Below are 22,441 nucleotides of genomic sequence, written 5' to 3'. Positions count from 1 at the left end.
CCCGAGTCTGCATTATTAGAGAAATCTTTTTTGTGGAATGTAGTGTGGATTCTTAAACGAACGTGGAAATGGTCATTTTACGCACTGGAAACAGAGGTTTTTACCCTCCTGGACAAGAAGATTTTCTAGCAAATAAGATGCCCAGCTGCATTTGCAGGGGAGCACATAGAGGGTTTACCCAGCCCAGTGAGAAGTGGCAAAGCCAAAACCATGACAGAGAATCCTGTTTTCTGCCGGCACAGATGTAGGAGACAGCTTTAGGGCTGGTGCCTCTGTCTCACGGCCTTCAGCCTCACTTTGGAAGGAAGCAGGACTCCAGACAGGCACAGCCAGGACTGCCGAGGAAGAGGAGGGCCCAGACGCGGGCTGTACCCATGGGCCAAGGGGGCAGAAGGTCACTGGGACAGACAGGCTGTTTCCAGAGGGGAGGCGACACCTGGTCACCACTCATGGTGCACAGTTGGCAAAGGAACAGTCCTGCCCCCCACTCCATCCTGGGGAGTTCCCATCCATTGCCAGGAGTTGGAAATCCAGACAGGATGTCAATAGGAGAAAGAACTGTCACGGCCAACCAGGCCTCTGGGCTACGGAGAGCCAGGGGGCTGCTAATCACAAGCCCTGAGGCCAATAACGTTAGCAGCAACGACGGTGATAGCTCGCTCCGTGTGTTAACTCACTGAATCCTCACAATAACTCTGGCACAGGTGCTCCCGTGAACCCCATTTTAATGCTGAAGAAACAGACCCCCAAAGAGATTATTTAACTTACAGGAGGCTACCTAGCAGGTTAGTGCAACACCGCTACGCCAGCCTGCCTTTCAACACACAGGTGGCACTTTGCCATTTTTAGGGGCTCCCGCGGACCTTGGCGGTGGGCCCAGGTCCTTGAAGGGGGCGAGGCAGGGAAGTGCTTTCATATTGTGCAGACGAGGGCTCCGACTGGAGCGGGCCAGACTGGGCCTGGATGTCAGGGAGGGGGAGAGCGAGTCAGGCAGAGCCGGCCTGAAGACCTGGAGCCGGGCGCGGGGACCGAGGCCAGACCACCTAGCTGGCTGGAAGCCTGGTAGCCGTGGGTGGCTGGGGAGGCGGGCGCGCTGCCTCCACCCGAGGTTAAGGTGGAGGCCGGGCCCACAGCGGGGTCCCCCCCACGCTCTGCCTGTGACCCGGAGGGAGAGGCCGCAGGGCTGGCGTCGGCCTGAGTCAGCAGACTACAGAAATGGATCGGGCAGTCTGTCCCCCTGGACCCCGTAAAGGAGATCCACCTCGTGCAGTCTGATTACTGGCAGTGACAGTTTGCTGTCGCCGACCTTACCTTTCTTCCTTCCTTTCTAAAATAAGTGCAGAGGCTCTCGGTGACGCTGAGCAGAGAACTCCACCTATTTACCACTTTCCAGGGCAATGGGTCTCAAACGTTGGAGCCGCAGGGTGCCACGGAGATGCCTCCCTGCATAGATGAGGAAACTGAGTCCGGGGAGGGCACGTTCCTGCCCGGGGCATCCAGACTTTCCAAGGTGGGGCCTGGAGGACAGCCAGCTCCCTGGCTCTTGGCCCAGATACTCCGTCTCGGTTTCCCCCCAGGTCTCTGCTGAGATTTCTCTCTGAACCTTTTCTGGCCTGCTCCTCTTTTTCTCGTCTTATTTTAGGGCTGCCCTGTCATTCTGTTGCCATGGTAGCAGAACCCTTTGATTTGTCGACCCACAGCCCTGTCGGCTTATTGTCTCTTTTCCACCAAACAGCACCAAGCAGTCAGTTGATTTCTCAGACCCTCCTCTGTCAGACTCAGCATGGTGGCTGAACAGTGTGCCCAGGGGATGAGGTGTCCTAAATTGTCCCTCAAGGGGCTGTTTTTTCCAGGAACCCCAATGAGAGAGAAGTCTCTACTTGGGGGAGAAGTGATCAAAGATCTCTGTGGTCTGTCCCCAACTACCCTTCCCGACCTTAGATGCCTCTGGTTCCTCTGGTCAGTCCACTCTGGACACTCTGAACACCTCAGGATTCCTGTCATAGGCCTTGCTCAGTGTTACACTTTCAAGCCTTTACCCGTGCTATTCCCCCTTCTAGAACGTTCTCTGGCAAGTAAATGGAACTTCAGTTCCAGGCCCCTGTGTTATCTCTACAGGGATGTGTCCTTGGATTGCCTCCACAGTTAAGCTCCTGTTCTTCCCCACTCCTGTGCCTAGTTTCCTGATATTCCTCTGTCAGGACACTTAGCAAGCTATTCAGCTCTGCTGTGTGCATTCCCACCCCTGCCCTCCATAGACCGCCAGCCTCTCCAGGACAGAGCCGTGTCACAGAGACCACACACACCCTGCCCAGCCAGCACTCCTGCACACATCTTCCCCTGGGGAGACAGAGGTAAGCACAGTAGCCATGGCTACCCATAGCCATGGTGCCCATAAGCTAAGACAAAGAATCATGAGCCCTTTAGATCACATAGATTCTGATAGTGGTTAGAAGTAAATAGGATGAAGAGTTAGCGAATAACGGGAAGGACCCATGGAGGAGAATTTCCCACTGAGAGTGTGTGCAAGTGTCCAGAGAATACAAATCTGATTCTGGAGTCCTCCTGGAGATATCACAGCTCTGCACCCTTATTCTTTTCCATGCAATAAATACCTATATAGCACTTGCTATGTGCTGACACTATTCTAAATGTATGATATGTATCATTTTTTAAATGTATACTTAATAGTCTTTGTTGCTTAGAGCAGTTTTTGGTTTATAGAAAAAATTAATGGAAAACACATATATGCTCCACCCCACACCCCACACTTTCTTCTATTATTAACATCTTGCGTTGTGTAGTGTATCTGTTACAATTGATGAACCAATACTGATTTATTATTATTTACTAAAGTCCATAATTTATGGTCAGGCAGGATTTACTCTTTGTGTTGCACATTCTGTATGTTTTGCTGAGTGCAAAAGTCACATATCCACCATTACACTGTCCTAAAGAGGGGTTTCACTATCCTTAATGCCCTCGGTGTTTGGCCAACCCCTGGCAACCACTGATCGTTTTATTGTCACCATAGCTTTGCCTTTTCCAGAATGTCGTGCAGTTGGAATTATATGCTAGGTAGCCTTTTCAGACTGGTTTCTCCCACTTAGTCATACCCATTTAAGGTTCCTTCGTGTCTTTTTGTGGCATGATCACGCATCACTTTTTATCACTGAGTAATATTCCATTGTACAGATGTACCAGTTTATCTACTTGCCCATCAAAGGACATCTTGGTTGCTTCCAGGTTTTGGCTATTATGAATGCTGTAAGCATATTTGTGTAGGTCTTGTGTGGACATAAGTTTTCAACTCATTTTCAACCTAGGAACATGATCACTGGATCATATGCTAAGTCTACGTTTAGCTTTGTAAGAAACTGCCAAACTGTCCTGCAAAATGGCTGTACAATTTTGCAGTCCCATCAGCAACGAATGAGAATTTCTGTTGTTCTATATCCTTGCCAGTATTTGATGTTATCTGTGTTTGGGATTTTAGCTATTCTAATAGGTATGAAGTGATATCCCATTATTGTTTTAATTCCCATTTCCTTAATGATGTTTGATGTGGCGAATCTTTTCTTGTGCTTTTTGCCATCTGCAAATCTTCTTTAGTGGTATCTGTTGATGCCTTTTACTCACTTTTTAATTAGATTGTCTTCTTATTGTTGAGTTTAAAAGTTCTTTGTATATTTTGGATGCAAGTTTTTTATCAGATATATTTTGTGAATCTTTGCTCTCAGTCTGTATCTTGTTTTTTCATTCTTTTAACATTATCTTTTGCAAAACACAAATTATTTATTTTAATAAAGTCCAATCTATTTTTTTCTTCCATTAAGCATGTTTTCAGTGCCACATCTAAACACTATTTGCCAGGGACACCTGGGTGGCTCAGCGGTTGAGCATCTGCCTTTGACTCAGGGTGTGATCCTAGGGTCCAGGGATCAAGTCCCACATGGGACTCCCTGTGAGGAGCCTGCTTCTCCCTCTGCCTATGTCTCTGCCTCTCTCTCTATGCCTTTCAGGAGTAAATAAAATAAAATCTTTAAAAAAATAAAATAAGCACTCATTGCCAAACCCAAGGTCACCTATATTTTCTCTTGTTATCTTTCAGAAGTTTTATAGCTTTGCATTTACCTTCAGGTCTATGGTCCATTTTGAGTTAATTTTTGTAAAAAGATACAAGGTCATTTTCTAGAATAATTTTTATGCATGTGAACATCTCGTTGTTCCAGCACCATTTATCAAAAATACTATTCTTTCTCCATTGCCTTTGTGTGTTTGTCATAGATCAGTTGACTGTATTTATATGGTTCTATTTCTGGACTCTCTATTCTGTTCCATTCATCTATTTATGTGTTCTTTTGCCAATACCACATTGTTCTGATTACTATAGGTTTATATTAAGTCTGGAAGTCAAATAGTGTCCACTTTCCAACTTTATTCTTCTACAGTATTGTATTTGCTATTCTCAGTCTTTTGCTTCTCCATGTAAACTTTAGAATCAGTTTATTAATATTCACAAAGTGACTTGCTGGGATTTTGTTGGGGATTGTGTTGAATCTATAGACCAAGTTGAGAAGAATGGTTATCTTAACAATATTGATTCTTCCTATCCATGAACATGGAATGTTCATTTGTTTAGATCTTCTCTGATTTCCTTCACCAGAGTTTTGTAGATTTCCTCATACAGATCTTATAAATATTTTTGCTAGATACATACCTAAGTATTTTATTTTGCTTTTGGTGAAATGCAAATGGTGTTGTTTTTCTAATTTCAAATTCCAGTTGCTCATTTTTGGCAAATAGGAAAGCAACTGACCTTTGTATACTAACCTTTATCCTACAACTTTGCTATATAATTGCCTATTAGTTCCAGGAGGGGTTTTTGTTGACTCTTTGGAACTTTCTACCTAGATAGTCATGTCAACTGCAAACAGACAATTTTATTTCTTCCTTCCCAATATGTATACCTTTTATTTTCTTTTTTGTCTAATATTTGTATTAGCTAGGGGTCTAAGTACAATATTGAATAGGAATGGTGAGAAGGGGATGCTCTTATTCCCAATATTAGAGGGTAGCACCTAGTTTCTCACTATATTAATGATGTTAGTATATTATTTTTCTCTTAATGTGTGTGTGTGTAATAGTTATGTTGGCCAAAGGCAAGGGTGTCTTGGGGAAGGTGACAGGAAAGACAAATGAAGATGTGGGCAGAGCGTGGTCATTAGAGACATTATGTGCTAAACAGAGGAGTTTAAACTTCAAAATTAAAGACATTTAATCAGGGGAGTGACATGATCAGATTTGCCCTGGCTGCAGGGTGAGAACAGATGGAGGGGCAAGGCTGGGGGCCCAGAGATGGCTCAGAGATGGTTTTTGCTATAATCTAGGCAGGAGCTGATGGTGACCTAAAGCAGGGCAGTTGCAGTGGGAACAGAGAGAAGTTGGTGGCTTTGAGAGATATTAGGGAAGTGGCTATGACAAGACTTGATAATTGATTGACTCTAAGGGGTGGGGCAGGGAGACAGCAAGGCAATGCCCAGATCTCTGGGTGGTGAATGGCAGACCTGTTAACTGAGGCCAGGTGCAGAAGAAGGATCAGGTTTGGGAGGGAATGTGAGGGTCTCACTTCTGGGTAGAGGGGCTCAAAAGATTGGATACAGAGTCCTAGAGCACAAGGGATAGAGATGGGGGTGTGGGGCAGTTAACACATTGAGGATGGGATCACACATTGAGGTGTGATCACCCAGGGAGTGGGTATAGTAAGAAGTGAAGATGTCCTGACAGGAGCCTAAGCAACCACAAAGCAGTGACGGGAACAGAAGTCTGGGAAGAGAATTTTGAGGTGGTGGTCAGGAAGGAAGGAGGTATCCAGGAGAGAGAGCTTTCCACACCTGAGGAATGGCAGAGAGAGCTGCCACACTCACGGGGCATTTGAGGGAGGGAGAGCTCTCTCAGACAAATGCCACAGACTAAGGTGAGAACTGACAGTGCTCCCGCATTGCATCTCAGCCCTCGTCTGCTTTACAGAGTCTGATGGGAAGATTGGCCACTTCTGCATTTCAGATAGAGCAGGTGTGGGCAAATCTGCCAAATATGCCAGAAGGGGTTTTTTAGCTATGATTTCTGTTCTTGAGAAAAAGGGAAGATACTCGTTTTTGAATACTATTCTACTAGCAGTGATGGTGAGTAGGTGTTATATACACTGGTCTGGAGTCTGGGGAGACATGTAAGCCTGAGATGGGAACTTGGATGTGGTCAACACATAGATGGCATTGAAAGCCTTGGATAGGGCACCAAGATGGTGCTTGGATGAACAGGGGGCATTAGATGGAGAAGAGAAGGGGACCAAGGACAGACTCTCAATCACTCCAGTGTCTGGACATCAGGAAGGTAAGAGAAAAAGCAGTAAAGAACCTAGAAGGAGAAGCCACCAAGATAGGAAGAAAACCAGATGAGTTTGGTGTCTAGGAAACCAAGTAAAAAAAAAAGTGTTTCAGGAAGGAATTTTTGATCAAGTGTGTCAAATCCTGCTTTTAGATCAAGTAAGATGAAAACCAAGAATTGACACTGTGTATGTGTATTCATACACACACACCCATATGGGGCTTTTTTCTTTTAAGAAAAATAATTTGAGATAATTTCCCTCCAAACTAAAAGTAGTATATGCCAGTGGTATGAAGATAGCCTATGAATCCAGGTAGAAAGGTTGGGTTTTTTCTCCCAAGCCTTCCTTCTGCACCAGGCCACCTCTTACACTTCCACTTGACCACTCTGAAATGGTTTGGAAGTGAAGAGAAAATGGCGGATAGCACTAAAAGTTGCTGTAAGTTGAACACCCCACAGAGCCACAGGGCAGCCACAGAGACAGCATCCTGAGACCACCTGCCCTCCCTAAAGACATCCCTCATCTGCTCCCAGGCAGGTTGCAACAAGAGATGGAATTGTGTGCAGTCCGGTCACCCATGGGAGCCATGCGTGTGGAATTTATTTATGGAAATGGTGAAAGGCTGTCTGCACAGGCTGCAAGCAGCCTACATCAAGAATTCCCGGCACTCTGGGTTCTATGGCTTTCTGGCCATTTGGGCAGTAATCATTAAGGGCAGTCTGGAACAGAAGGGTATTTCAAACTTCCCTCCACGTTCCATGCTTCTGCCATCCTCTTTTGCGGAGGCAAACCAGGGCTTTCAAAGTCATAGACTACACTTGGCTTTGAAACTGGTGGCTTATTCCAGTATGTTTCTATGGAAACAGATATTGGAAGAGGCAAATACATAGAGTTTTAAATAATTTTAACTCTCATCTTCTACCTCCCTCCACAGTTGCTCTGCAAAAAAAAAAAAAAAAAAAAAAATCCAATCACAAAGCAGATACTTTCTGGAAACATCTGGTATCCTTATAAAGCATGTCCAAGTTCCATCTCACACTATTTATTTTGAAATAAAGAGATATCAGAATGGCCAGGGTGAGCGTAGTGCTAAGGATCACTCTGCTCTGTGGATTGTTCATAGGTAGCCTAGTGGTCCAAAGCTTTGAGGCAAAGGGTCACATTCCCAGTGATGGACCGTCACTGCCAACCCTGGATAGCCCTGGGCGGTGATACTGGTCTTTGTCATCCGTAGTCTTCCATGGGGTCCTGAATGGTTGGGCTGGGACCCTGGCCAGATGCAGACCAACTCCAGGCAGGGTAGTGGGACCCCACGGGGACCTCTGGCAGAGTCTGCTAGCTGAGGGCTGCCCCAGTTAGCCTGACTACTCCCTGGAGACAGCCATACCATCTGAGCTTCTGGCCAGTTCATTCTCCTGTTTAAAATCCTCCCTGTAAGCCAGAGGATGAAGCCCATGTTCCTCAGCAGGCCCAAGGTCCTTGATGTTCTGACTTTGTTTGCCTCCCCGTGTCTGAACCCCTCCTCACTCCTTGAGTTCAGCTACCCTGAATGACTGGCATTCCTCTGAAACATCACGCTCCCTCTTCCCACACACCTTTGTACGTGTTGTCCTCTCTATCCATAACACCCTCCTGACCACCCCAAGATGCCATCTTCATGCAAAAATTTCCTATTTGACCTTCAAGAGGCAGCTCTGAAGCATCTTATCCAGGAGCCTTTGGAACACGCAGACTGGCCTTAGATGCACCTGCCTAGATGCTTGCCCCTGATTCTCGTCACGACACTGGTAACTGACTATCTGTGCACCTGGCCCCCCAAGTCTGTGACCTCCTCGGAGGGCAAGGCCATCTGTGTGTCCCCCGTACCTACTCAGTGGCAGGGCCTGGCTCAAAGTAAGTGCTCGGTAAATATTTATTGAATAAATTGTTTCCTCCACCTGGAACTCCCTCCCCATGCCTCCATATGTCCAAATTCAACCCATATGTCTGGGCCCATTAAGCCGGCTTCTCCAAGAAATGTCTCTGCCGAGTTGCAATTTAATTTAATATTACACCCTCACCTTTTATCAAGGGCCCACTTCTGAGGCTAAAGCTGCCAATTGAAGAATGATTCAGCATCTTCTCTAAAGGACTAGTGTTCATTTTGTGACTTAGTACCCCTGAGATGAAGATCCACAGGCTAGATCCTCATGGAATTGAGTGCCAGGAAATGGGTTGTGCTCTCCCCGTGAACTTGTATCTGCGTCCTTCCTTCAATCAAGCAGTCATTACTGAATAAGCCACTCTGTTTTCTTTTTAACCTTGGCTGCCAGAAAATAGGAGCCAAATCCAACACTCTGGCTGCAATAACCATCTTATCTCAGGTTCCTGGAGGATTATCTTGCTTTCTGATCGTTTGTCTTTATTTTTAACTGTCCTGTTGTGTTTGGGCTTTTATTATGTGCTGCCTTAGGCCCTTTGGGAGAGCAAGCAAGGTGTAAATTCCAGATTAAGTTATTAAAATGAGAATGCAGGGCAAGATTTAATTGGAATAATATGCCAGAGAGACATTTAAGGATGTCCGCAGATACTCGCCTTCTGGCACGGGTCCCAGCTCAGCACAGCCTGCAGTCAGCACTGTGGGCCCCATGTGTGGACAGACGGGCTCTGCTGGCCACAGCCACATTTCTGGAACATCTTGTATCATCAGAAGGCATCTTAGATATGTGAGAGATTACGGTTTATTTCATCTTCCTTGTTGGCTTCGCTTTTGCCTTTGGGAGGCACTCAGGTTCCAGAGGCCCCTTCAGGACACAAAGCAAAAGACACAGAGCCACCGCATCAGAGCACCACCCTGAGGCTAGAAATTCCCTGGTCCCTACCTGACCAGGAGCTTTCCAAAGGATGATCTGTTTACTAGAAATTCTCAAGTACCTGGAACAGAATGGCTGGAGAATTGGCTGTGATACTGGCATCTTCTGATCACTGTGTGTCTTAGTTAAACCATTTCAGTTCTTGAGCAAAACAAGCCTTTAGATTTTGGTGACTTTTCCCCCAACCCTACACATCCGTGTCAGCAGAAACATAGGCTGTTGCACCCAGAGAGACCTTCCCTCTTTTTAGTGAGGAGAATTCCAAACAACCTACTCTTCATAAATTATGTGCCATTGGGGTGCTCCTTCAGCATTTATGGAGGGGGGCCCACTGTATGCTGTGCTCAGGCTCCCACCACACAGGCTGGTGGGCAACATTAGACACACACACACACACACACACAGACTGGGTTGTCATCACCAACTCTACCTTTCCTCTGGCACAGGCTTCGAAATTCTTGGTTTAAAGTTTAAGTTATAGTGCTGAGCTACTGGGCTTCCTTTTCTAAAGTATGAGCCAGGATTGAGTGTGGATTTAATGCCCCTCCGAGGATGAGAAAGTAAGAGAGAACATGTATTAGTCAGGGTGTGCTAGGTTTTACTGTGGTAAGAAAAAAAAAAAAGAACACAAAAACTCTGGACTGAAAATAATAAAGATTCTTTACTCCTCAGAGTACTTGTCCATCCAGAGTCAACTACAGCTTCCCCCATGATGTCCTAACTCCAGGACACAGCTGGTGGGGCAGTTTCTGTGGTAAAAAGAAAGAGTACATGGTAAAGCATGCATTGACTTTTAAAACCTCCACTTCCAAGTGTCACGTGGCACTTTCACACAAATTTAACTGGGAAGAACGTGTGAACAGCCCATGCCTGAGTTCAGTGGGGCAGGGAAGAACCGTCCTACTATGTGCCTAGAAGGAGAGAGAGAAGCATGTATTGATATACAGGGTTCTCTATATATAGTATATGGACTATAGTACATTCTATATGAATGAGTATAGTACATTCCATCCAACTCCCTATTGCTGTCACAGATCCTACCTCATCCTAGAATTGAGCGCTGTAAGGACACGGAGGGAGAGAGAGTTGTCTTTTATTCACTGCTGTATCCCCAGGACCTGGAAAAGTGCCCAGCACGTAGTACACACTCAATAAATAATATTAACTGAATAATTGAATGAACCCAGCCTTAGAGCAACTGTATCAGTACATCAGTGGGCTGTCTCTGAGAGGTTTTGTGCTAACCCGCAGACTCCACTGCCAAATCCTTTCCCAGTCCACCACTCTGTCCACCTCCACTGCTACCGGTGAGATCCAAAGCACCATCACACTCAGTATCTGGCCTCCCAGAAGGGGGCGCTATGAGGCAAAGCCGCAGTGGACACCGTGCACAAGAGGTGTGATTAAGTGAAGAACCGTTATCCAGGGAGACACCGAGTTGTTGTTTATTGTTGTTATCACAAGTTTCTAAGCGGGTTCCCTGCTCCCACTCATCGTCACTGCCAAGTTATCCTCCACTCAGCAAAGAGATTCATTTTTGATGGTTTATTTTGAGATACAATTCAGATGCCATAAAATTCAGTTTTAAAATGTATGCCATGGTGGCTTTTAACACATTCAGAAGACTGTGTGAACATCCCCACTATCTAATTCCAGAACTATTTCATCATCTCCAGAATCAACCCGTTTCTTTGGCCCATCACCCCAGATTTTGCCTTCCCTCCAGCCCCTGACCACCAGTGACCTACCTTATACTTCATGGATTTGCCTACTCTGGACATGTCACATCGGTGGGATCATACAACATGTGGCCTTTTGGGTCTGGCTGCTTTCACTTACCATGTTTTTCAGGTTCCTCCATGTCATAGCGTGTGTCAGTACTTCACTCCCTTTACGGCTGAATAGTATTCCCTTATATGGATATGCCACATTTTGTTTGTTAATGGAACATTTATCAGTTAATGGATATTTGGGTTCTTCCCACCTTTTGGCTATTATGAATATAGCCATACATCCTATTATGCTGCTGGGAGCATTCATATACAAGTTTTTGTGTAAACTTGTTCTCAATTATCTTGGGCACCCACACATACACAAGTAGAATTGCTAGGTCATATAAAATTCTGTTTAACATTTTTAGGAACATGGTGGCTGCACCATTTTACATTCCCACTAGGAGTGTATGAGGGTTTCACTGTCTCCACATTGTTGCCCAAAATTTTATTTATCTGCCCTTTTGGTTATAGCCATCCTGTTGGGTGTGAAGTGGTAACTCATTGTGGTCTTGAAGAGAATTATTATCAAATAACTAATGATGGTGAGCATTTTTTCATGTGCACATTGGCCATTTGTACATCTTCTTTGGAGAAATAACTATTCAAGTCCTTTGCCCATGTTTGATTATTTGTCTTTTTGTTGTTGATTTGTAGGTGGTCTTTATGTATTCTGGATACTACTAGATCCTTATCAATATATGATTTGTGAATATTTTCTCCCATGGGTTGTCATTTCTCAGTACTGTCCTACATTTAGGCATTCAATCTGTGTTCAGTTAACTTTTTATACAGTGAGGTCAGAGTACAAATTATTTCTTTTGCATGTGGATATCTAATTGTCCAAGGACAATTTGTTGAAAAGGATATTCTTTCCTCCATGGAATAGTCCTCTAACCCCTATACAAAATCAGTTCACCATTGATGTATGGTTTATTTCTGGATGCTCAGTTTTTATTCCATCAATCTACATGTCTATCTTGATGCCAACACTACACTGTCTTAATTATTATCACTTCTTCATTATTCTTTTTCAAGACTGCTTTGGCTATTCAGGGTCTCCTAATTCCATTAGAATTATAGGATCAGTTTTTCCACATTTGCAAAAAAGACCATTAGGATTTTCATAAGAGTTGCATTGAATTTGTAGATCGATTTGGGAAATATTGACGTGTTATTAACTAATTAACAAACCAGGGACGCCTGGGTGGCTCAGCGGTTAGGCATCTGCCTTTGGCTCAAAACATGATTCTGGGGTTCCAAGATCGAGTCCCACATCCGGCCACTGCATGGAGCCTGCTTCTCCTTCCTCTGCCTATATCTCTGCCTCTCTCTGTGTCTCTCATGAATAAATAAATAAAATTTTTTAAAAAAACTAATTTACAAACCATACATGGCCACCAACATTCTATCTCCCCTCAACCTGTTTTTCCATCACATTATTTGTCCTTCACTCTCTCCTCCAATAGAATGTGAGCTCCATGAAATCAGGCCCTTGCCTGTCTTGCTCAGTGCTCTATCCTCAAAGCCTAGCATAGGGCCTTGCTGGCACATAGTAGTTACCTTATATATGTTGGTTGAATGAACACATGAATTATGAGCAAAGGAGGAATGCATGCATGAATGAATGCATGTGTGAATGAGCACGTCTCCCTGGCATGCCTCTTTTCAGCTTTGGCAACCTCTTGACCAGGGCTGCAGTTGCTCAGCAGCTGGGTTAAATTATTGGGTAAATATGTTGATGCTGACAAGAAAAATAAATCATATTTTAAAGGTGGAGGAGGAAGGTTTTTCAATGTTTTAAAGACAGGCTGCATTTGTGGTTTTCAGTCCTGGTTGCATCACTCACCCAGAAAAGATCTTTTTAAAAATACTGGTGCTCACAGTCCCCAGAAAATTAGAATTGGCAAGGGTCCTGAGTATTGGGATTTTTTTTAAGTTGTCCTGGGTTCTGGTGTGCAGCCAGGATTGAAACCTTCTGGACTAGCCTCTCACCAAGCTCTAGGAAGGGCCCAGGGCTGCACTATGAATGCCAGAGTTAGATATAGATTGAGGACAATAAATTATAGGCCAAAAAGGTAAGAGAAGAAAAACCGGAATCCAGAAGACCTAAAGTCCAGATGGTCTCCTACCAACCCTTACCCTGCCGCCACCCCCCCGCCCCGCCCCCAAGCTAGCAGACGCGATGGTGACAAAGGACAAGCAGACTCAGAGAGAGGGCCACCTGGGGAGGCTCCCATGTGTGAACCCCACAGCTAAATGAGCTCCAGTCTCATGATTTTCTGAAAACCCTTCATCATCATTTAAGCCAGTGTTTCCCTCGTGGAAGAGAGAGAGCAAGGAAAAGGAAGAAGGAAAAGCTACATGTTTTCCATTTCTGCCGTATTTTTCATTGCAGTTGACAGGCAGGTGGGCAAGTTCCAGATCAAAACTTTAGGCCAGGTTAAGTAAAAAAAGCGTGGCCTGCAGTTGCAGGAAGCCACCAGCCACAGAAACCAATAGGAAGGCAAAGGGCACGGGGACCTCAGTGTCCGGGCACCCAGCACTCACGTGGCCCTGAAATGGAACCATCGGCCACTTGGTGTGTGTTTGTTAATTTTGGCCAGTGTTTGGCTTGACATTTCTCTCTAAATTAGCAACAGTGGATTAAACTTCAAATGCTGAGTCATTTTGACCTTGACACAGGATGGGACACTTAACATGACCCAAAGATGCTCGGTTCAGTGCAGAGGACACACTGACACAAACTCTGGGCCCCTCCCTAGAGCTCAGAGGACAGCAGCATACTCTCAGGCCCAGCCTGCACACTGGCCTGCCCTTCTGTGGACTGGGGCCCTGACCCCAGGTCTGTCCCACTTGGGCACAAGCCACTCCACAGTTGGCAAACATGTACCATAATGACAACAGTGCCTCACGTCTCCATAGTGTGGCACAGTTCACAACACACCTGGACATCCCTATTTTCAAGATGGGGAAACCAAGCCTGGAGAGGTGAACTGACCAGGCTGAGACAGACCTTGCTACATTCTGGAATTGTCCTCAGCCTGAGCCATGTGGTGTCAGAGGGCGTGGGATCTCTTCTGCCAGAATGAGGCTGTTGATCTCTTGATCTTCCTGCTTTCTTTTCTTTTCTTTTTTTTTTCACATCCATCCTGTATTTTACTTGTTTTGTTTTAGAGAAATATTTTCTTCATTGACGCTTTTGAAATTATTAGCATCCATTGTGCTTAGTTGTTCTCTTATAAATGTTTAAATGTCCTTTACATCTGTGAGTTGTTTCATGAGCATGGAGCGCTTCTGAGCAGATGTTCAAACCCAACAGAGTGAGATCTGGGAGCATTGTCTCCCAGTCCAGCCTCAGTAGCAGTGTGCTCCCCCTTTATGCAGGATTCCAGCTAAGCTGTGTTGTCTTGGTAATAACAATAGCACCAACAGTAACACCAGCAGCTCTTGGGGAGTGCATACTATGTGCTAGGCGCTGTTTCACATGCTTTACTCCGCCAGCCCTTTAATCCTCACGACAAGCCCATGCAGCACTTGCCATTATATTCAGACAAGGAAACCAAAGCACAGAGGGGTTAAGCGACTAACCCAGAGTCACACAGCAGGTGCGTGCATAGCAGATGGACTCTGGAATTAGGCTTAGCTTCAAATCCCAGCTGAGCCTCCTACTGTGTGAAGTTACCTAAGTGTAGTGGGTGGAACTGTGACCCCCAAAAGATATATCAACATTCCCACTCCCAGAATCTATAAATGTAACTGTATTTAGAAAAAGGGTCTTTGCAGATGTAATTAAAGATCTTAAGATGCAATTGTCCTGGATCACCTAGGTTGGCCCTAAATCCAGTGGCAAGTGCCCTTATAAGAAACAGAAGAGGACAGACACAGAGAGAAAGCCGTGGGAAGGGGAAGGCAGAGGCTGGAGCAATGTGGTCACAAGCCAGGGAACCGCAGCCACCGGAAGCTAGAAGCCACACAGGATTCTCCCCCAGAACCTTCAGAGGGGTGAGCCCTGCCGACACCTTGCTTTCAGACTCCTGGCTTCCAGAACGGTGCAAGAATAAATCTCTATTGTTCTAGGGCACCCAGTTTATGGAAATGTGTTAGAGCAAGCCTGGGGAACTAATATGTATAGTGAGTGGCAACTTCTGAGGGCCACGATTTCTTACTAATATTCTTTCTTCCTAATATTAATAGTACCTAGGGCTTTAGGGAGGATTAGAAGAGCCAGTGCCTGCAGAGGCCTTACCCTGTGCCCAGCACATCAAGAGTCCTCGATGAAGGTTAGCTATTACATGGAGCCGTATTTGTTACCTGGCCATTGGCCACCCTGCCCCGGGGCCTCCTGAGAACTAGTCCTAGATCTTGCCATTGCCCTGTGTCTGGCTTCTTATCACTGGGCCCCCTGAGCCCAGACCAGCATGTTCCTGGCTGAGGAGCCTCAGAGGAATCGAATCTGACACCCAAACCCAGACTGCAGAGCCTGCTCCTCTGAGCCATCGTCACCAGAGCTGCCAGAGCGAGACGATGAACATCCACTCATGGCGTTTTAATATTTCACCCAAGAAGTCATTTTCTTACATGAGTCAGACACAGAAGGCTCAGAGAATTAAATAAGAAAGGTAACTCTGGGCCAGAGTGATTTCTGCCAACGGGTGTGGAGGATTTTCCTGTGTCCGTTCGGCTCTTTCTTTCTTATCTGTGTCTTACAGCAGACGGGAAGCCAGCTGACGAGAGATTGCATGTTCATACCAATTATTAAAAATATATGGCAGCCTTCTGGAAGTGCATTCACATGCCAAGGAAATGGAATGCATTCACAACCCAGGCTCTTGCACTGTGGGCTTTGGAGGAATGGTGAGGTAGCCATAGGTGCTACAATCCAAGGTTCTGATCCATATTTGGCCATCTCCTAGCTGTGTGACCTTGGGTGAGTGACTCACCCTCTCTGAGCCCCAGTGCCTACTAGGAAATATCCATGCCTCCCTCACAGGTTTACGAAGAGCATTAAGTGGTCTATCACGTTCAAGTGCCTAACACTGAACCTGACCCATTAAAGAAGTTCGATCATTGCAACTTTTGTTCTCACTCTTGACTGAACTTCCTGACTCCATAAGGAAAGTAACACAACTGCCCTGCCAGCCTCCCAGGGAGGTCCTGAGGAGCAGTGCTGCATGTGGGGTAGACTAACACATTCTGGTGCACTCCTACCAAAGTCCACTCACTTAATCCTTGCAGTCACCCTGAGCAAAGAGAGTTCTGTGCCCGTTTTGCAGGTGAGCATCTAGAGGTGCACGGAGTCAGGTGACAGGCTCTGGACCATACAGATAGTAAGTGGGGCCCAGAGACATGAAGCCAGGCCTGCTGCTCCCCAAAACCATACTCCCTCCATGCTCCATGCTGATTCTCACATGAGACCATGGATGAGAAATTGCTTCAGAAGTAGCAGAGCTCCACCCCAGGGTGAGGCCTATACTGTTGTTGTCTCCAGCATTGGTCTGTCATTGGACATCTAACTGCTCTCTGATCCACGTTTTCTGCCCTCACTTCCCCCTTCTAGGCATAAACCCCTTGGATCAGTCTCATTTGACCCACTGCATGGTAGTCTATGAACTTAAGCACATGTGGTCAGAACGCATCCATGCGTGCACATTCCTCCTGCCCTGTGCCTTCTCACCACCCACACCGCATGCCCCACCCACACACTTTCATGCCCACATCCAGGAGGCCCTCAGCACAACATGCCCTCTGTTATGAAGAAGCCCTAGTGATGTTCAGCTGCACCAGGAGGCTGCAGAGAGACAGGAGCCATTCATTCATTTGCCAAAACCTCATTTGCTGGGCCCATCTGCGTGCCAGAGGCTGGGGCCACAGCAATGGGTGAGGCACAACCCCTGGTCTCAGGACTCCCCCAGTCCCAGGGGGACAGAAATGTTCATTGACCATGTCAGTATAGGTGAAAGTGCTAAAATAGCTCAGCTCCCCGCCCTATGGGATCACAAAAGAGGTGCCTATTCATCCTGCCTTGAGAAATATTTCTCAAAAAAAAGGACAGAGAGAGGACATCTCCCCCACCCCAAGTCTTGAAAGAACAAGTAGGATTTGGATAGTTAAGGCAAATGGGAGCTGTATGAAAGTCTGGCATTTCCTCAAAAATTAAACTGTTACTATGTGACCCAGCAAATCCACTCCTGGGTATACACGAGAAATGAAAATGTGTTCACTAATAAAGCAGGAAAAAAAAGTGGAAACAGCCCAAACATCCGTCAGCTGATGAGTGGATGCACAAAAGGTGGTCTATCCTGGTGATAGAATATTATTCAGCCATAAAAAGGAGTGAAGTTCAAATACACACTGCAACATGGATGAACCAGGAAAGCATTATGTTCAGGGATTGAAGCCAGACACTACAAACCACATATTGTATGATTCTTCCATATGAAATGTCCAGAAGAGGCAAATCCACAGAGAAAGGAAGAAGATTAGGGGCTGGGAGAGTGAAGTGAGGGAGTGACTATGAGGTTCCTTTCTGGAATGATGAATGTGATTTGAAATTAGATAGTCGTAATTGTTGAACAACATTGTACATATACTAAAAAACCACTGATTATACATGTGAAAACAGTTAAGATGATGAATTTTGCCATGTGAATTTTATCTCAGTTTTTAAAAAGATAAGTAAAGGTAGACAGGGGCTACACCAGGTGAAGAGCATTCCAAAGCAAGGGTAGGAAGAGTGGGAAATGCTTTTGGGGAACAGCAAGTTTTGATCCAACTGGAGCATAATGCATTGTATTTTTCTACTGTTGCTTCACAGCTTTAGAAGACTACGTGATTGTCAGCCCTAATCCCTACAGTAGCCATTAGGATATTTTCAACTGCAAGTAACTTAAATTGGAATGTACAGTAGAGGCAACCTACTGGCAATTTGGAAAGGTCCAGAGGTAATGTGGACTTCAGGCCCAGTTTGATCAGGGATCTATTCCATTTCTCCATTATTCTTTTGTCCCGGTCTTCCTCCATGTATGAAATGTGTCATCACACTAGCTTCCCACATGTTATGGAGATATGAAAAGAAAGATGCATTACATTTAGAAAAATCTTAGAAATTTTGGACCAAATAGAATTTTAGCTGAGCTTTATTTTTTTTAATATTTTATTTATTTATTCATGAGAGACACAGAGAAAGAGGCAGAGACATAGGTGGAGGGAGAAGCAGGCTCCCTGCAGGGATCCCAATGCGGGACTCGATCCCAAGACCCTGGGATCATGCCCTGAGCCAAAGGCAGACACTTAACCACTGAGCCACCTAGGTGCCCTTAGCAAGTTTTGCCCTGGGCAAAACCTCAAGGAGTAGATATTAGAGGCAATGGCATTCCTGGTAGATGAAAATCCTTGAGCAGGAAAGTTTTGCTATGTCTGGGGAAGAGTTCAAGAATCAATTAAATCTGGCTGCTTTTTAGTAGAAAGAAGGTAAGGGGCTGGAGGGAGATTAGACTTTAACCTAAGAGATAATTGGGAACCATTAAAGAAATTTTAGCAGTGGACCAACGTGATAAGCTCTTTATCAAAGTTCACTCCAGTTATCAGATTATATTTTGGCATTATTATTCCTTTTCTTAGATATGATAATATTGTTATTGTGTAGGACAAGGAACACATTCATACTGAAGTGCTGTGGAGTCTGAAATGTACTTTCAAATGGTCTGGGGAGTGGAAATGTGTGTGTATGTGTGTGTGTGTGTGTGTGTACAGAGAGAGAAAACTCATCAGGAAGCTTTTGGGGGGTATATTGCAGCAGGTGTGATAGTAGTAACAGCTGGTCCTGAAGAGCCCTTCCCTGGGGGTTTTCCACATCAGTCCATTTAAACTTCAATCCCATGAGTTGAGTTAGGTATCCTGTTCGTGCCCATTTCACAGGCGGCAACAATGAGGTTAAATCGCTGCTGCAAGCTCCCATCATTTGCAAATAGCAGGCGGACTGGCACTCAGGCAGTCTGGCCCCAGGGCTGGCTGGCATCTTGAACCACCTCGTATTAGTCTCTCATCCTAGACTAATGCACTTCCTCATATTCTCAGTGACTGGCTGGCTGACGGATGATTGATCTGTTTATCTTGCCAGAGAGAGAGTCAACAGCAAATTTTGGCCGCAGCCTCATTGGTATTTTTGCAGCGAATCAAGACCTATTTATTACTCATAGAGTATTTTGGGGGTCTGTGGCAAAAAAGAAATGCAAAACTGAATTTCACTTCTCTGCTACACTGCTCATTCTTTTTTAATAACGCTCTCTTATCAGCCTCCTGGCAGCTTTTGCGTTTCCTGTGCATGTTAATTTCTTTATTATTAACGTTGGTCTCTTTGGTTCAGCCCAGCATATCTTGGTGCTTTTTGTTTCCAGCGCGCACTCATTTTGCCTTGTTCATTGGCAGACGTGGGCCCAGTTCCTGTTTCTAAAAGGGATTCTTTGAGCCTCGGTAAACACGTGGCTTTCAATGAGTCCTGCCATCCTCATTCCCATTTCCATCTCGGCCACGACACTAATAGGGTGTTCTTAACGTTACCTCAAATACAGGCCGTCTTGTATCAGGTTTCTGACATTCTTCCTCCACCATTGTCTTCTCTCTGAGTCGCAGCTCAGAGAACCCCACAGCCCAGCCCCGAGTGAAATGATAAACAATAAGATGTCCAGGGATTGAGACCTGGTGTAGAAGGAGATGGGGGTTTATGAGATGTGCTTGGAGGGTGATCCAGGACCAGATCCCGGGAAGACCTAAGCGTTAAACTGAGAACTTCAGATTTTATCCTAAAAGCCAATTCTACAATATTAAATGCTAATCTCATTAGGTGTCCCAAAATAAAAGAGAATGGGAAGTCATTTAAGAAACCCCAGAAACTATACATCTGCCTCTTGGAAATGTGCAATAGGGTTTAAGATGTTAAAGGCTCTGAAACGTCCTACAGTTTAAAAAATTGTTTAATTTTGGGGCACCTGGGTGGCTCAGTCAGTTAAGTGTCCAACTCTTGGTTTTAGCCTGGGTCATGATCTCAGGTTGTGAGATTGAGCCCCACATCAGGCTCCAAGCTCAGTGAGGAGTCTGCTTCAGATTCTCTCCCTCTGTCTCCCCTTTGCCTTTCCTCTTGCCCCCCACTCAAATAAATAAATAAATAAATAAATAAATAAATAATCTTTTAAACAATTTTTCATCAAACATTTTAATATTTAATAAAACAATTTTAATTAGCATTTCTACAAGTTCTTTGGCCATGGAGCCCTTTTTTTCATGGAGCATATTTACATTTACATATTCTGCAGAATATAATTTAGGAAGTGCTGCTGGTGGGGACAGGGAGTCTCTGTGGGTTTCGAGCATGAGGGAACATACTTAGACTCTGTTCTAGAAAGGTGGCCCTGGCAGTCAGTCACCATGGGGGGAGACCAGAGGCAGGAGGGAAAGAGGCCCCTGAGCAGTTCAGGCAAGACGTAATAAGGATCTGAAGCAAAGGTTTCAAATGTTTCAGTGTTTTCTTTCTCTTTTATTTCAAGCTGCATTGTTATCTTAAAATTGGAAAATCAGTGTTGCTATAATAAATCATAGCACAAGGATTTTACTCAGGCATAAAATCTGAATGAGAAAAGCAATCTGTGCAATCTTGCATCTTCAAAGGAAGCATTTAGCCCAACAGGGTGTTGGAACACAATAGCCATCTGCTTCTGCAAATCACCAGAGTTCATCAAGCCTTTCCAATCAAATAGACCCAGATTCACGTCCCAGGTCCACACCTTCATGGCTCTGTGACCCAGGGCAAGTGGCCACACTTCTCTGTGTCTCTGTTTACCCACACCGTAGAGGGGAGAGATAATAACCCTTTTCTCACAGGGCAGCTTCAAGGCCTGCGTGCAGTGACATGTGCAAAGTCCCTAGCCTGGTGCCTGACATGTGATGGCAGAAACAGATGTCATTGCCCTTCTCCATTAGCAGGGATAGGCTGAGCGGGGCTGCAGTAATAAAGAAGCCCTAAATCCCAGGAGCTAAACGCATCAGAAGTCTATTTCTCACTCATTCACAGTCCACCTGTGAATCTGCTTGGTCTCCAGGGTAACGGTCTTGCGCAAGGCAGCTCAGCGATCTGGGTCCCACCCCCTGGCACTGGCGTGGGTCTTACGACACACAGGTTCTAGGCTCCAGCCCACAAGGGGCAGATGTCACTTTCTCTACAGCGCACTGGCCAGAATGGGCCATGTGACGCCCACCTACTGGTGAAGGGTCCACTGTGGACCAGCAGCCAGGGTGTCAGGGGAAGCCCCCTCGTCAGCCCCCTCCACCTCTCTTAGCCTGTTTCCTCATCTGCAAAACAGGGCTCGCACTTCCTGCCCTACCCTGCGTGAGATTGTTAGAAGGGCACACAGTTCTCACATAAGTACATGAAAAATGCTAAGTTAACGTTGAGAGGTGATGGTGTGCTTACTTTTCGCTGTGCTGAAGCCACGCCACTTTCTGTGGCTCATAGGAAACACCTTCCACCCTCCTTAACTCTAGGTTCCTCTTATCTCCCCCAACCCCCACACCCTGGCTCTAGATTGCTCACTCTCTCCTCTCACTTGGGCCTTTGAAATTATTTTCCAGTTTGATCATTAAGGTCACCTCGCAATAGGCTTAAGCAGCTGAGTTTTGGAGTGGCACAGTACGGCTGCACATCATGAGGGATGACAGGGAGATGGCAGAGAGAACCCTCAGGGGTTCTGCTTCATGGGATCTATGGTTTCTTATATCTCTAAGGAACACCAGACGGGGGTGTGTGTGTGTATATGTGTGTGTGTGTGAGAGAGAGAGAGAGAGAGAGAGAGAGACTATTTCAAGCACTGATATTCCCTAAAATGTGGATGATGGCAATGTGGACTGTCAAGCTCTGCGGTGTCCTTCAGCTGCCAAATAAGCAGTGCAAGCTCAGGGGACAGCCCCAGGTGAATAGGGCTCTAGGTGTAGGGAGGGGACAACACTCTTGCCCTACTCAGATCCCCTGGGAAACTTGTGTTCTTGTAAGGGACCCAGACCTTTACAGGGGGTGGAGAGAGTGACAAGATGAAGGGTGGCCAGGATAGGGAGAGAGCCAAAAACTGTGCCATGTCGAACGGGTTGATGCCAACCCAAGCAAAGAGAGGTCTCAGAGGAGCACAACCATAAGAGCCAAGGAAGGAGCCCCGACCTGCAGGGCCCCAGAAGGCAGAGCCCAGGACCAGTGGGGGAAGCTCTGGGGCTTCAGATCTCAGTCTAGGGTGAGAGAGAACATTCACGGTTTAATGTAACCTATCCCAAAATGAACTGGGCTGCTGGGCTGCCTTCGGAGGTGGTGGCTCATCAGCAGAGGTGTGCACAGAGAGGTTGGATGAACCCCTGGCAGAGAGTACACAGTAAGGAATGGAAGTAAA

At 45.7% G+C, this 22,441-nt stretch overlaps 1 protein-coding gene across 1 annotated transcript in view; it reads left to right on the top strand.

Annotated features, from left to right (window-relative positions):
- GABBR2 (gamma-aminobutyric acid type B receptor subunit 2) overlaps positions 1 to 22,441 on the top strand; it is a 355,033-nt gene that overhangs the window by 294,334 nt on the left and 38,258 nt on the right. The window lies entirely within an intron of this gene.

This window comes from Canis aureus, chromosome 10 (assembly GCF_053574225.1).
Source record: "Canis aureus isolate CA01 chromosome 10, VMU_Caureus_v.1.0, whole genome shotgun sequence".
Classification (NCBI taxonomy): domain Eukaryota; kingdom Metazoa; phylum Chordata; class Mammalia; order Carnivora; family Canidae; genus Canis; species Canis aureus.
This window is presented reverse-complemented; position numbering and strand designations above follow the sequence as displayed.